The 16,732-nt window shown below is 39.1% G+C and overlaps 1 protein-coding gene across 1 annotated transcript in view; it reads left to right on the top strand.

Annotated features, from left to right (window-relative positions):
• Positions 1 to 360: 360 nt before the first annotated feature.
• Positions 361 to 16,732, top strand: part of LOC125634897 (protein eyes shut homolog) — a 411,142-nt gene continuing 394,770 nt past the window's right edge. The window contains exon 1 of the mRNA XM_075126511.1: positions 361 to 449. The gene's annotated coding sequence lies outside the window, so the exon portion shown is untranslated. The remainder of the gene's footprint in view (positions 450 to 16,732) is intronic.

The raw sequence follows: 16,732 nt of genomic DNA, 5'->3' as shown, positions 1-16,732 counted from the left end.
TTTATAAACTTTACATAATCAATAAAGCCCTTGGAAGATTAGTTATTTGTCCCCACATCTCTCAGGGAGATTGTTTCACTTACATAGGTTTCTCTACCATAAATATGTTTCTTGTAACTATTTACAATAATATTATCTTGGGGAAATAAAGGATTCTGTATCTATTCCTCTTCTACTTTTGAGCATGCTACAATTGATTATTAATAGTTTGAATTAATTCTTATTTCTCATCAGCAGGTTCCCTTGTCTCTCATACTGAGTCTCTTCAGTATAATACCATCTGATGTTGTCACTAAACCCCCAGCATCAGGTTTCCTTAGCAACAGAGGAGCTCTCCCTGTCTCACTGTCTGCATCTGAAATTCAGAACAAAAACAGTTAATTTGTCATGAACCCTGGAAAGACAAGACGAAATTAAGTCTGATACCCTCTATATCCGGAAACAAAATGGTAAGTTACAGCTAAAGTTTGAAATAATTGAAGTACAGAGATGTCTTTTACTTATGGATATACATGAATGCCAGATGGTGACCTGTTGTATTCATCGCAGATTAGATAGATAAAGGCTAGGCCTTATGTTAGCCTGCACATGTTCTAACAAGTTTACCTGCAGTGAAACAGGTTGCAGGGCTTTTAGTGTTGCATTTAAAAAAAAAAAATTAGCAAGCTTAGTTGTATTTGATTCTAATTTGTTACAGGATAGCTATTTCCAAGATTTTACCTGTAACCTCAAAGGTCAGTGTTTTCAAACTGTTGTCTCTTTCCAGGCTGACAACTGACAAATAATAAGTAAGCAATATTCAGTGAAAAATGGTTTAAGTATTAGTGATCACAGAAATAGTCATATTTGTCTGAAAGTATATGATGCCAAGTAAATGGTGTCATTATAAATAAGCAGAATCACCATGTGGTTTTATATATAGTGGCTCTCAAAAGTAGTATTTCTAAATCTATTTAAAAAATAGAATTTTGCTACAGAAAAAGATCATAAAGTGGAATTTGTTCTTTTTGAATGAATTCTTCATAAATATGATTGAATACAGCATTCTTTTCACTGAGCAATTCTGATCAATGCTACTCATGAAAGTAATGATATGCACTGAAATAGAACAGTTGTAGTTAGGGGATGGGATAACTGCATGGTTTAAGAAGTCATGAGACTATCTTTATGCCTTTGTACATTGGTTCCCCCACTTGCCCTTCATATTTTGTTTATTTACTGGTAATTTAAGTAATGCAGGAGGGAGGGAAGAATAAAATACCATTTTCATATCATAAAACATGTTTTCCTTCTTTGTCAAAATACACCTTTCCATTTTCTTAGGAGAATAGGGTACAACTGAGAAGCAGACAGAGATACTGTAGCAATCATTAGGATGGCCTTTCCCATAGCCAGTATCTTTAGCCTTTTGTGCAGTTCCATAAGGAGTCTTCTAGTTGCATTTAATCATTTCTCACTAGAAATTATGTGCACTGTGTATTATATTTTTAATTAACTGTAAAAGCTATGGTTAGTAACTACTGTAATTTCTAATTATATTTTTGAATGATTTGTTTGTTGCTACTGGTAATTAGGATGAAGCCTCTAAGGAACTTGACACAGACAGTATGTCCATTTAATTACATGTTAAACCTCTTTTCTAAGTAATCAGAGAGGATTATCAAAACCATGTCACAGGGCCTTTTTAAAGTTACATCTCTTGGTGTGAGACTCTCTTCAGAGGACAACACAGTAGTAAGTAGATAATTCTGTCATTTATGATCATATTTATTAATGGATATTTATAAATCTTTAAAGGTAATATTTTAATATATGATTTCTGGAAATGTTATCCTGTATTTAAATAATAAATATGGAGGGAGATAAATATTGGGCTGGGGAAACACACGGGGGAAGATGTACATGGAGTGTAGTACATTACACAACAGATGTCAGACCCTATCTGGCTCTAACATACCTGTGCAGTGGAGTAAGGGAGTCAGACACACACCCCCTGCACAGGCTCATGCACATAGAGGAGGCAAAGGGAGTAGAGATTGCATACCTGGTATTCCTCCCCATAAGCAGATGGACAGGGAGTGGGCAAATTAGCAATTCATGCAAAAAGAAATTAATGAAAGGAAACAGTTTATTTGGAGATTCCCCAAATTGTCCCACTAATGTGCTTCAGGCCTGACCTAGAGATACCAACAGAGGGAGGGAGGATGGTCTAGTGGATAAGGCACTGGACTTAGACAAAGGACACCTGTGTTCAACACTTCTGTGACTACAGCCATTTAATCTACTGTGTGCATCAGTTTTCCATCTGTAAAACGGGGTAGTACTTCCCTACTTCACATGAGTGTTATGAAGATAAAATCTATCAGTGACAGTGAGGTGCTCAGATAATATGGTGAGGAGGGCTCATTGAGTCTTCGGCCTTTCAGCTAAGGCTGAAAATTCATTCTATTTGTGCTGGTGGGCTTTGTAATATGGGCGTACATCTGCTGGGAACTCAACTGAGACCACCAAACTCATTTACCTAGGCCTTTCATGAATATACATCCAAACAATTTCTGTCTCAGAAATTAATTCTGATTCTTACATGGTGACTTTATTTTGGGGTTTTGAAAATAGATTTTGTCCATAAAATGTGGCCACAGGGATAAGATTTATTATACAGTTAACAGGCTGACAGACACTGACTGTGATAGATGCAGTGATATGATGATTTCATGTTTGCAATGATATATGTTAGTTACTGATGCCATATCCTAAATTTGGTGGTTCATGATCCATTCTCCTTTCACCAATCATAAGAACGGCCATTAGTGGGTCAGACCAAAGGTCCATCAAGCCCAGTATCCTGTCCTCTGACAGTGGCCAACGGCAGGTGCCCCAAAGGGAATGAACAGACAGGTTATCATCAAGTGATCCATGTCCTGTCACCCAATCCCAGCTTCTGGCAAACAGAGGCTAGGGACCATTCCTGCCCATCCTGGCAAATAGCCATATCAGTTCTAGGGCTCCACACTGTTGAAACTTGCTCACCTAAACAAAATTCATAAAAATATTAACTTAATTGGATTTTCCAGTCTAAAAAAACTGATTGAAAGAGATGCTTATGATAAAAAGAAGTAAAATGTATACTGGCAGATTCTTCTATACTCCATTGCAAGTATTCAATCATTTTTCTTTACAATCAGTCTGATAAGGTTAACAGATCAAATGAGCAGATGATCAATGTCAAAGCCATTGTGAAACTGCCTCTGCAAATGGAATGCAAGATTAGAATGCAGTCTGTCACTCAAAGCACTGACGACCATGTGTATATTGTAATGCATGCCTTAGACAAAACTTGTTGTAAAAGTCACCTTGATCTTAAGATGCATTTAACATGAATTTCACATTAAAGTGTGAAAGATATTTAAGGTTAATAAAGATTTTCAAGGTACATGATGAAGATGCTGTTAATAGCTATAAATATCCTTTGAACATTGATTTTCTGGATCAGTCCAATTATTGCAGCAATTATAAATCATAATAATTATTTGTTAAATCCAAAAAGACAAAGATTCATTTTTCTATAAACTGTATTCATTGATGCTGGCTGTAAAATATCTTGGCAGCCTTTAAATTTTCAAAGTGCTATTAAGCATGTAGTTTTTTTTCTCTTCTTGGTTTTCCAACTTTGTATGACCCCCCCAAACCTAGTTATGACTTCAGGAATCTCCTTCTTGAAGGGAATAGCTGCCACAGCTTTAGGTCATTCAAACGTGTATGTGAGTAATGTGATTGCAGTGGCACTACTCACAAAAGTAGAGTTGCTCATATGAGTAAATGCTGACAGGATCAGGCCCTTACCCTTTCATTTAGATAAGCTACCTCACTGTTTCGTTAGACATTTCCAGGAAAACAAGATGATAAATGATTTTGACAAAAAGTACATGGAATTTAGTATATGTGCAATGTTGTATAGATTTGATTTGTGTGTGTGTGTGTGCTCACCACTAACAGATCCTTTCATGGGAAAAATCGATGAGACTAACTGACATTGTTCGGGATATTAGGATTATTTGATCAGAACATGTACAGTGTGAAAAGCATTAACATTTGTACTCCTTACAAAATGGATTAGTTGCCTGAGCACAGGATAGGAAACCAAGGATTATATTCTTAATTCCAGTCTTGGATCTGTCCCTGAATCTGTTTGTTGGTTTGGACAACTCCCTTAGCACTAGATTGTGGCTTTTCAGTCACAGCCATGAACTGAGGTTCTGTATGGTGCCACAATATCCTAGAGGAGAGCCAGAGCCATTTTGCCTTAAAGGTAGAATGCCTCCCCAAACTTCTGGTGTGCGGGGAATGCAGAAGCTACTACACCCACTTTATAGGCTGCAGCTTACTCCCCTCTGTACAACTAATATGATCTGCTGCATGTGGAGATGGATGTCCCTCTCACCCTGTCTGTTGTGACATGCCTGCCCTGGAGAATACCTCAATAGCAGCCCTGAGTGCCCCACAGTGCAGTGGCTGTAATTCTGATTCGCCCCTCAGCAGCCTCACCAGGAGGGAATAAGACTCCTTAATACCTTCCCTGAAACTGTGCACTATGTCGGAGCCAACCAGATTTTAGCCCTTAGCCTCTTTGCCTTGTTTTTTTCAGCCTGCAAAATGGGACTAATACTTAACTACCTATCTGACCAGGTCATTGTGGGTATTCATTAATTCACTGTTTGTGAAGTGCTTTGAATTTAAAAAATCTCTCAATAATTTTATTGTCTCAATCTGTCATGGTTACGCTTCTGTGATCGGCAAAATCATCTTGTCAGGCATATAAACATGACACCACAGTAAATATTATCAAAATATTATAACAGTTTCCATTTTAATAACTTTTCATGTTATTAACTCTATAGTATGTCTTTGAAAGCGCTTGTTATTAACTCCATGTCAAAATAAATGACTGTGATTCATCATCCAAATGACATACCAAACTCGATAGACTTCAAAAAATGGAGTTTCTAAAACAAGTATATTTACTTTAAAAATCCTTTAATATTTTCATCTTAAAACCCCCTCTACAATCAATTTTATGTTAACTAACATTGAAATAAGAAGAATACAAGAATACTGTTTCCAGTTCTGGTGTCCTCATTTTAAAACGGATGTTGAAAAATTGGAGAGGACTCATTTTATATAAGATAAGCATTCCTCTAAACCAGAGGTGGGCCACATCCAGCCTGCGGGACCGTTCTGCCCAGTCCCTGAGCTCCCAGCCAGGGAGACTAGCCCCTGGCCCTTCCCCGCTGTCCTCCCTCCGTTGCTGCCACGCAGGGAGCGTGGCTTGCACCCGCCCACCTCCCAGGCTTTGCAATAAGCCTGTCCTGCTGCTCTGAGAGGCATGGTAAGGGGGCAGGGGGACGGGGGGTAGATAAGGGGCAGGAGGTCCCGGGGGACAGTCAGGGGACAGGGGACAGTTGGATGCAGCAGAGGTTCGGGGAGGCAGTCAGGAGACAGGGAGCACGGGAGGTTGGATGGGGGTGGAGGGTTGGGGATCCTGGGAGGGGGGACAGGGAGAAGGGGGGGTTGGATAGGTGGTGGGGTCCTGGGGGGCAGTTAGGGACGGGAGTCCCAGGAGGGGGCAGTCAGGGGACAAGGAGTGGGGGGAGATTGGATGGGTCAGGGGTTCCAGGGGGCCTGTCAGGGGGTGGTGGTGTGGATAGGGGTCAGGGGACAGGGGGGTGGGGGGGTTTGGATAGGGGCCGAGGGTCCTGGGGGGGGCGGTCATGGGACAAGGAGCGGGGGGGGGTTGGATGGGTCGGGGGTTCTGAGGATGGCAGTCAGGGGGTGGGAAGTGGGAGGGGGAGGATAGGAGGTGGGGGCCAGGCTGTTTGCGGAGGCACAGCCTTCCCTACCCGGCCCTCCATACTGTTTTGCAACCCTGATGTGGCCCTCGAGCCAGAAAGTTTGCCCACCCCTCCTCTAAACTGCTTGTACTGTATGGTATCAAACCAATAAAGCATTTAAGCCCATGCTTAACTTTTAAGTATATGAGTAGTCAAGAGGACTATTCACATGCTTAGGTGCTTTGCTGGATCAGATTCTAAATGTCCAAGTCAAACTTTACAGCTATTTTATACCAGCAAAAGGCTTATTTTATATATCTATGTATATCTGCGTTGTGATGGCATTTCACAAGGGAAAAAATGCTGGCCAGAAAACCAAAGTCATCTCATTTATGTGTGTACTGAATGCCTTAGGATAGTATTGTCCAAATATTGAATAAATGTCATCTGTATTTGGCAAAAGTCAAATAAAGTAATACATAAAAGTCACCAGTATTACATGTGATCATTTATTGCATCAGAATATCAGTAATAAAATCCAGCACTCTTAAATAACTTTATAGCCTCTCCATACTGAGCATATGAGTTGTCATAAATATAAAGGGAAGGATAACAACCTTCCTGTATACAGTGCTATAAAATCCCTCCTGGCTAGAGGCAGAAAATCCTTTTGACTGTAAGGGGTTAAGAAGCTCAGGTAACTTGGCTGGCACCTGACCAAAAGGACCAATAAGGGGACAAGATACTTTCAAATCTGGGGGAGGGGGAGGTTTTGGTGTGTCTGTTCTGTGTGCTTGCAGGACACAGATCAAGGAAGCACGCAATCCAACTCCATTAGAATTAGTCAGTACTAGCAAGGGAATGTGTTAGCTTATTTTTGTTTTGGCTTGTGATTTTCTCCGTGCTGAGAGGAAGGTGTATTCCTGGTTTTTTTTTTGTAACTTTAAAGTTTGGCCCAGATGGAAATCCTCTGTGTTTTTGAATCTGATTGCCCTGTAGGATTATCTTCTATTCTAATTTTACAGAGGTGCTTCTTTTACCTTTTTTCTTTATAATTAAGTTATGTTTCTTTTAGAATCTGATTGGGTTTTTTTTAGTGTCCTAAAAAAACCACAAGGTTGGCCTGTGCTCATCTTGTTTATTCTCAAGCCTCCCCAGGGAAGGGGGTGTGAGGGCTTGGGGTGATATTAGGGGGCAGTAGGAACTCCAAGTGGTCCTTTCCCTGAGTTTGTCTAAATCACTTGGTGGTGGCAGCGTTACCTAATCCAAGGTACAAGGGAGAATTTGTGCCTTGGGGAGTTTTTAACCTAAGCTGGTGGAAATAAGCTTAGGGGGTCTCTCATGCGTGTCCCCATGTCTGTACCCTAGAGTTCACAGTGGAGAGGGAACCCTGACATGAGTTAAATAAAATGTTCCTAGTATAGGGCCCAATTCTGCCCCCTTTATTCAAGATGAAAACGTACAGTAGTCTCTTACTCCAGAAATAGTTCCATTGAAACTAGTAAGACCACGTGCATAGTAAGGTCTCTGAATAAGAACAGCAGAATTGGTTCATACTTCAAGAACACCATAATGAAAATGCATTGTAAATGGAACACGTACTTTTGATTAAGCAACTGTACTGTAATGTTAGCATTCTTATCAGAATTAATGGTTATTTACCATTTCTTATAAAGAGATGTTGGCAGTTAGATTTATTCTGAATTGAATTGCTTTTTTCTCTTCAGAATTATTACTTTTTCCTATAAAAATATAAAAGTAGGCTAACACATTATGGAGAGATTAAAGACTGTAATTTGAGTGCTCTTTTGCTTATACTGTTGAGGTAGATTGTTAAGAAAATAAAGTCAATATGATGATATTCAGATCTGCCTTTTATACCCATAGCTGGCTGATAGAAACAATATTCTCACACTTAGGGCATGCCTACCTGGAGACTTAGCGTGCAGCAAGCTAGGGTGTAAATATACAGTGCACCAGCTTGCCACTATGTCAAAGCTCACGACAGAATGCTTTACTGTAGAGTAGCAGAATCCACACAGCCACTTAGTGCATGACAAGCTGGTGCGCCATAGATATAAATAGGACTACATTAGTGTGAACTTAGGATCTTTAAGTTTGTGCCTGCAGAGTCTACACAAACGAATTACAGCACAGCAATTTCGTGCACACTGCTATTCACTTTCCACTTAGCCCAAACTGTGGGGGAACAATAGAAACAGCACCCAGAGACTCCCCACCCTTTTGTTGTATTCATCTCGCTTTGTTATCTATTGTGATTAAAATAGAGATAGAGGATGTATGTGGATGGATGCTTGGTGTGGATAATAACTGAATGATCGGGGAGGTACCAGCCTAAGAATGCAGTGTCCATCGGCTGAAGAAGGCGTCAAGTGGAAATAACCAGAGGACCCCCAGAGGGCAGACTGGAATCCACCCAACAGCCTTAAGAATGGGAGGACCAAAGAACAAGATAACATCTGGCAGCACGGAGCCATCAGGAATGTGCTATCCGCTGATTGATTCAGCAACAGAGTGATGAAGCAATTCCCACAGACTGGCATAGGAAGAAATTCCTATAAAAATGGACTCTAGAAAGTGAGAACTTTGGGGTTTGATTCTGCAAATCAACTTCCAGGAGCATCAGATGTGCATCTGACAAGGCCCTGCTCCCTCCTCATGTCCAGGCCACCTGGCCAGTGGCTTGGCCTGAGCAACTCTAAGGCTGGTAACTATGATAACAACCTTGCAGAACCTGTGTGTGTGTGTGAATGAATGTGTGAATAAATATGAGATTGAATGGAATGTTATAGCTATAACTAACTGCTTACTATGATTCTTTCTGTATTCACAATAAATGTGGTATTTTGCCTCTTCCCCTTTAATAAGATCCTGCTGGTTTTTATTTTATTGGTATAACAGCAACACAATCAGAATTGGCCCTGAGAAAGTAGAGAAAAGTGTTTGAATCTATAATGCAGCAGCTAGCATGTGGAGGTAGAGGAATCTCCTCCTAATTCCTTGGTTTTAAATAATTATATGAAAAAAATCAGAATTTTGGATAGAAAACACCAAATACCTCTTCCAAGCTGAGACAGTTCTATCGTCTACTCTCTTTTTACTGTCCCGTATTTTTTTATATATATATAATTTCCCCACCAGTATCTGAAAAACAGCAAAGACCTTTACTCCATGGATAGTCATGTTAAAAATGGAAAAATCCAATTAAGTCATCTTGTCCATTTTGCTAAATGTGTCTTACTATATCATACTGATATGTGATGTGACAGCAATTTGGAGTGGATAGGATTTCCAAACATTAAGGTTGTATTATAATTAAAACAGGTCCAGACCCACCAAAGCTTCAGAGCTGCCCCAAATCTGTGTACTACAAAATACTCAGGGTTCTTGAACAAATGCCTTTTTTCCACTCTGGTCAGTTTCTTCCCACTCAGACTAGCAAAACCTTCTCTTTCCTCACACACAGCATAGACAGTCACTCTTGATAGAAAATGCTTTCATACCCTGCCTCCGGGAACTCAATTCTTGAATACAGAGGTCCAGGTGGTTAATATATCTTGCCTTTCAACAACAGATGTTGAGGGGCGGGGAAAAAAGCTGGAGACATATTGCTGCCTTCCCCTGGCCTGCTGCCTTCCTCTGGGAGTGGACCAGAGGAAAGCAGCAGTAATGTGCCACCACAGCAAAATGGCACCTCCACTGGTCTCACAGACACTGACTTGCTCTGTAGCTGCTCATTTCCTTATGCAATTTAGTGAGTATGAAATCTGAGCAGGAGTTCTAGTCCACTAAAATTGAGAGGTGACCAGTCCATTGAGGAAGAGAAGCCTAAAGACTTAATGTGTGCTAACATCCAGGAGAAACCAGGATGAAGAAGTACTGAGGAGGAGCAAGTTCATGTGAGAAAATGCTGGAGAAGGAGGGGAAAGTGAAAGAGAGAAGGAGTAGCAACCTTCCGGACACGTGTACCTTTGAAAATATCCCTCTTCATTGACTTTGTGTCATGAGTCCCAGTCAGCAGTGTTCTAAGCAATATCATGTTCTCAGGGAGGGCCCAACAGTCAGTGAGTGTTAGGTACCTAACTGCTATTTGTGCCTTTGAAAATGTCCTGCTAAGATGGAAAGTTCTCATTCACTTTGTGTGAAAACGTTTCTCATGAATGCAAGACTTTTCTTCACTGCTCAATGACAGGGCCAGCCATAGGTGTTCTGTCACTCGATGGAAAACGTTTTTGCCACACCCGAAATGGCCGAGCAAACAAACTAACAAACCTTGATATGGTCCCCCCTCCCCTGCCACCAGATGTTGATATGGTGCCTCTGGAAGTTGGCACTCTGGGGAACCACCCTGATTGCCTGCCACCAAGGCCAGCTCTGCCTAACAACTTCAGGTTTTGACCCTCTGTATATATCAAATTAATTTCAAGTGTTTTGTTTGTTTTTAATTTTGTAATTTTAAATAATGTCATGACTGAGTGAAAAACCAGACACTCGTGGGAGGGATTACTCATCTCATTAGCATTTCTCTCTCTTTTTCCTAAGCAGTGTTACAAGAATAACTCTCTATGTTCACTTTATGTAAAGACCTAATGGCACATTTTGCATTGGCATTTTGACATTTTGCAATCATGCAATCGTAACTCACATATGACATTTCTGACTGTTATATGTGAGTTAACAATACATGCTTGTTCTTTTATACATAAATGATGTATTGCTGAAAGCCAGTAGTTATTTATACTCATGTAAACATAAAAAGAGGCACTCTTAGGACATCTCATCATTAAAATGTTTATGTATGTCTTTATCGTTATGCAACCACATGGATGAATCACTTTCTGTAACAATGTGTCCATATTTTCCCCACTTGTCACCTAAGAAATAAATTATTTTCACTCATAATTTCAGGTTTTGCATCTATGCAGGTTGGGTCTGTGCAGTGAAAATTAAATGGTGATTTATGATATGGAGATGGAAAAGTGCTGGGGCATTATGACCTTGGCACACTAGTGAATTATTCACAGATTTTAGGACTAGATGCACAGGACAATAATAATGTTTTTCACTTTAGAAGCTTAAAGGTTACTCATGGAGATAACTAATGCTTCTGAGTCCAGCTCTTAAATAATTTAAAAAAAGTATAGTGTCTATTCTTCACTTATGTTGAATAATCTTACATATAAGTTATTTATATTTTATCTTCAAATTGCAATTTTAAAATTTCTGTAGCCTTCTATCTATCTATAGTGCTTACAATGGTAATAGGGGCCATATGTCTGAATGCCTCACAATCTTCCCAGTGAGGTATGGAGGTACTATTATCCCAATTTTACATATTGGGTCTGGAGGCCCAGAGAAACACAGGATCACATGGGAAGTGTATGGTAGAGCAGGGCATTGACCTGGTGTCTCCCAAGTCTCAGGTTAGCACCTTAACAGTGGATCATCCTTCCTCTCTAGAGTGGGAGTATTTATGATTTATCATATCATTGACTTAAAGGGTCTGATTTATCATTTTGTTACATCAGTGTTGTAGATTTCAGTGGCATTACTCTGGCATAAAACAGAAATAAAACAGTGGTGAATCTGGACCAGAGTATTTGGTAAACTTAACCCATCAGTTTTAATGGTCTCCAAACGATAAAAAACCAACGTGAGAAACCTAGCTAATAATAATGCTCATTTCCCAATATTACACAATTTAAAAGCCTGTGCCTGCAACATAAAGGAGATTTGATATGCCAATTAATGTCTTTGATTTGCTGAAGTTTTGCTTTCCAGACTGATATAATACCATGGTGTATTATTCAGAGATTAGTCACTAGACATCATTTAGTAAATTCTACTGTTTCCTTAATTTGCAGATTGATTTGTGTTGCTTGCTGCAGTAATTGCTGAACATATAAATGTCAAAAGAACAGGACTTTCAACTTTGGATAGTGAAGACTGTGGTCAGGTTTAAGGTATCACCTTGCAATGATGCAACAGAGAAAAGTGTGGCACACAGCAACTGTTAAAGAGCAAAAACAAACTACTTAGGACTCGGAGGCTGAGGCAAAGGGAACGTCTAACTTTTGATCCTATTACATAAATTATTTTCATCTAAATATAAAAGGGAAGGATTTTGCCAAGTCTCTCGGTTTTGCCAAGCTCTACTTTTCATCTCTACTCCCTTCCTTGCTTTACTAAATTAAAGGGCTGACTTTTTTTCCTTGCCTGTTAATTAATTTGCATAAGTAGCAGCCTTTATCACTTACAGTACAATCTCTGCATGATGATTCACTATGCTGAAGGAAGTGTAGATCCGTTTTCTATTTTTGTGACTGATAGTGTCCAAGCAGTCACCTCTCTTATGGCATTTGAAAAGGACAGCGGATGACAATATCAAGATTAGGAGAATAGGTTTAATTTTGTACCCTATTAAATCCTAGCTATAATCTTTGTTACAAGAAAAGATTCATGTTCTACAATTTCCCTTTCTCATTATAATCATTGTCATAAGAATGAGATTCAGTGTTTAATTGGCTAGAGTAATTTATTCAGTATAACTGGGTTCTAAACTATTGTAACCTTAGTAGCATTTTACTCATGTTTTTGATTATTTTAGTACTGACATTTCTACTATTTTATCAGCAGACAGGCTGATCAATCTCAGCCTATCAAAATATACAATATTGAAAGGATCCAGATAACACTTTTGACTCTCTACTCCCCACCATCACCCACAAAATGATAATGTACAGTGGAATATTGTGCATTCTTAGCCTCCAGTCAAGAGCAAATCAATGTCATCAGGTATTGAATCACAGCAGGACAGATGTCTGAAGCAGCAAACAATAGTGCCATCCTGAAGTCCCTATACATGAAGCCAGCTGCAGAGTGATATTTTAAGACTGCACATTGGAAATTTTTAAAATTAAATAAACTCTTAATCAAAACAGGGAACTACATTTAATGAATACCAAGCTCTGCATTCTCATTCACTAAGGCCACTTTATGCTGCCAGAAATATAAAGGCACACTTACAGAGCAGTGGGTGCTGGTGTTGGGGAATTGGTTATTGGCTGTATTCCCAACATAAAACCTATAGTTTTGTTCTGTATTTTTAACCCACTTTTCAGTGTGTTCCACATCTTCCTATGTGCCTAATCCACACAGGAGATAAATCTGCTACAGGTAAGAGATAGGGAACTTAATCGTTTAGCTCAAGCTGTTGAACTTTTTGATTTAACTCTGGACGTCCCAATTCCAATTCCTGATCATGAGCAAAATGGCAGTCATTTCATATTCTTTTTAGACAACCTATGCTGGGTACAAGGATTATTGGCACTAGTAGTTACAGAAGAACTCTGCCTTTCCTCTTGCTGAAGATGAAGCACTCTGTGGTTCAGTGATGATAGTGCCTGGGGGGGTTAGCCTTTGAGACCCTATCCACTCAAGAGTATGTTGGGGTGGCTTCTGAGACTATCCACTCAGTAGCCTCGAGGAGCTTATTTACTCTGTTTCCAAGAACACAGCTCAACTCTTAACTTGTCACTGAGGTTTCTCTTTTGGCATACAAACAAACTACACATGAGTTGATTATGCTCAAGTGTAGGGGGTGAGTACAGGACATACTACACATTCAAAGTTACACAGAAGCTCCCTTCCTTTATATACATTATACATGATATTACATTTATTATACATTGTATTACATGTTTTGGGATTGGCTTGGTTACTTTGCAGGAACCAATTCCAGTACAGCATGGTCTGTCCATGTGTTGCCCATGTTCAACTTTACTCTTTATGTCATCTTTATGCTCCTGACTTCTTTTGTCCATTGTTATTTTGTTCTTAGTAAATGGTTTTCTCAGCTTCCCCCGCCCATCTTAACTAGCTCCAACATTTTGTCTTTTAGTTTACTGACCCATATACTTATCTTAGCACAAACATTCTATTTTAAGCCTGTTGATTTATTTCCTTTCTAATCCTGTCTTCCAAGAAATGAGGTTTCACCCATGTTTAATTACTCAGGTTGAATGAGGCCTACAGTGCTGTGGGTATAGAAAAGGAAGGGTGGGGGGGGTCTAATACTAGAAAGGAGGGGTAGGCATCTATGGATCAGGAATGATCTCTTTGGATAGCTCTTGCTGGGGGAAGCATTCATTTATGTGCTGGTTTGTATATTGACCTGAATGCACTGAGGTGATTGTATAGGAACTGGAGATATTTGGGAGCATGTCATGCCTTGACCAATTCATGTACCTGTGTCCACTAGTAGAGCATTTTCATAGACCTGGTCTATCTCCTCTCCTGCCCCTCCCTCCACCTTTGGACACTTACCAGGCTTTTGTGTTTGGACTCATATTCTGGATCTGTGTGCTTTTAAAATCCCCTAGATCTGGGTAGGCCCCAGATACCCGCCCTTTCTTTGGCCACTTGGCTCTTTCTCTGGGCATAGACTGTCTGTCTGATACCCCTTCTCAGAAGTGGGATGCTGTGCTCAGGCTGATCTAGGCTGCAAGACCAGTGTTGAACCCTTCAAGACTCCACAGTAGCTTATGCATACCTTTCCCAGAGTCCAATCCTCAGGTGTACTCTGGAATATAGTTTACCTCTTCAGGGACATATGATAGTTGACAAATGGACAGACTATGCTGAGAGATTTTTAAACCAAATCATGGTTTACTCATAGATAGTACAAGAGATACACAGATCTGGGCAAAACAATAAAATACTTGTATGCTATCTCTTGCCTCAGTTTCTTCACAACTCTTGAGTGTTATTTGGGTTTTGGTCAGTGTCTTTTCAGAATTCCAAGTCTCCTCTCCTCGGCATTATGCCTCTAGCTCAGGCTTCTCATCTGAATCATGCAGTCACCTCTATGACTTTTGCAACCAGATTCCTTCAGCTGTGGCTTGTGGAATCCAACAATTCCTTCTCTTTCAGAAAACACGCCCCTTTGTCTCTGTCTTGAAATTCTCAGACTCTATGTTTAAAGGCCTGTTCTGTCTTTATTCCTCTTTTGGGAGTGCATTGGGGATAGGATGGTAATCACAGCATAAAAGGATCGGTAGGTGAGAGAAGACAAGCAAAAGCAAAAACGGATATTTATTCTTGGTACTTCAAGAACCTTTGAGGAAAAATTCCAAATTCATCCATAGTCTCTTATTTCAGTTGAACTGGATTTGATGGTCTTGCCAGATATATGAAGTGCCAGTTGAATATAAAAATTACATTTCAATTGCAATTGAAATAAGTTTTCTTTGAAAAAGTGGATAATTTATTTGAAGGATATGAAACATGAAGCATTGAACTGGTGTGGTGCTTAAAACACCCTAAGTCAAGCCTCTTGATCTTCTTTTCTTTTCCTTTATACTTTCAGAGTTACAGTTCTCTTTTGTGGAAAACCTATAGTGCTACTTTGAAGATAATGGTTCAGTTAGGAACATTATTAAGATTTCAAAGCCCAAGGAAATGATGCCTTAGGTGTAGAATAAAGCATATAAGAGAGGGAAAGACTCTGAGATTAATTTAAAATTGCAGTGAACATCAGTTAAGGTTTCTAAAATTTCATATTCTGACTACAGTCTTTCTTAAACTAGCAGATTAATGAGCCAGGCTTTATTCTCATTAAATTCTTTGTTGTGAGAACGTATCCGAATTATATGCCTCATAAGTCATGTGAAATAAGAGAGGATTCTGCATTGCTTCTGCTTTTCAATATTTTGTTTTGTGTCATACCTACAGCTGCCCTAAACTTGCAGAAGAAGGGTTAGATTGGTTAGCCAACCAGCACTCAGAATAAGAAAAAGATCATAGTATATTGACTCTTGCTATTTTCTGAGCATTTCTGTGAATTATAGAAGATCAAAGTTTCACATTAATGCATAGTTGTGACAAATATAAGAATAGGAAATGGCACAAATTTTACATTTGTTACCTTCTGGAAAATGCAGTCTTCTGAACCAATTTAGGTGATGAATGGGAAGGGAAGGAAAACAGGCTTAAGAGCTGCTTGTGACCTCAAAGAGATGATCAGGAAATGAGAATTTTTTTTCCTCTTTAAAAACTTTTTGATTAAAACTATTTTTATTGACATTTTGGATTAATTTTTTTAGGGGCGGGATCGGAAAGTGAGAGAGACTCATCAAAGAAAGAAATAAAATCTAAAATTTTCAACAAAAATAATCTTTTTTGTTTTGTTTTTGATTTTTTGCAACAAATTCCATTTTGCTGAAAAGTTTTTTATTTATTTATTTGGTGGGTGTACATTGTGATGGAACATTTTAAACTGGCACTTCTTTAGTACAACATTCAATAATATTGTTCTCTTCAAGCAAACTCTTCTGATCAGATGGGATAATGAAAGTGTAGACCATACACATGTACATGAAATAAGAAAATAATCATTTTTCACAGTTTTTAAAGGTTTTTGTAAATTCTAGTCCAGTGTTTGGTTCTTATATAAATATTAAGGAAATATGCATAAAAATAATTTTCTTTTAATATTATACAATAATCTGTGTGGTCCAGCTGCCTACAGTTAACCAAGGTATCTATCTTTTTAGTTGTGCAGTGTGCAGAAATTGCAGTACACAATTCCTTAAAGCCCCCAGGCATTTCTGTGAATGCCAGAAGTAACATAATCCAGTGACCTACTCTGTAGTTCATTGGTTTCCTGCTATGACAAAGTAATGTGTCAATAAGCACTTCTATTAAGAGTTTCTGGTCCACCAAAAAAGTACTAGGTGTTTAGCAATGACATCAATATTTAAAGACTAACATCAGGAACTAGGGGAGAACACAGCAGTGAATTGTTTGTGAAAGGAAAGCTTTACAAGTTGCTAAAAGAAGCTAATAGATCCTCAGTGGAATGAGTGGAAAAATCACTCCAACCT

This window comes from Caretta caretta, chromosome 3 (assembly GCF_965140235.1).
Source record: "Caretta caretta isolate rCarCar2 chromosome 3, rCarCar1.hap1, whole genome shotgun sequence".
Lineage (NCBI taxonomy): Eukaryota > Metazoa > Chordata > Testudines > Cheloniidae > Caretta > Caretta caretta.
This window is presented reverse-complemented; position numbering and strand designations above follow the sequence as displayed.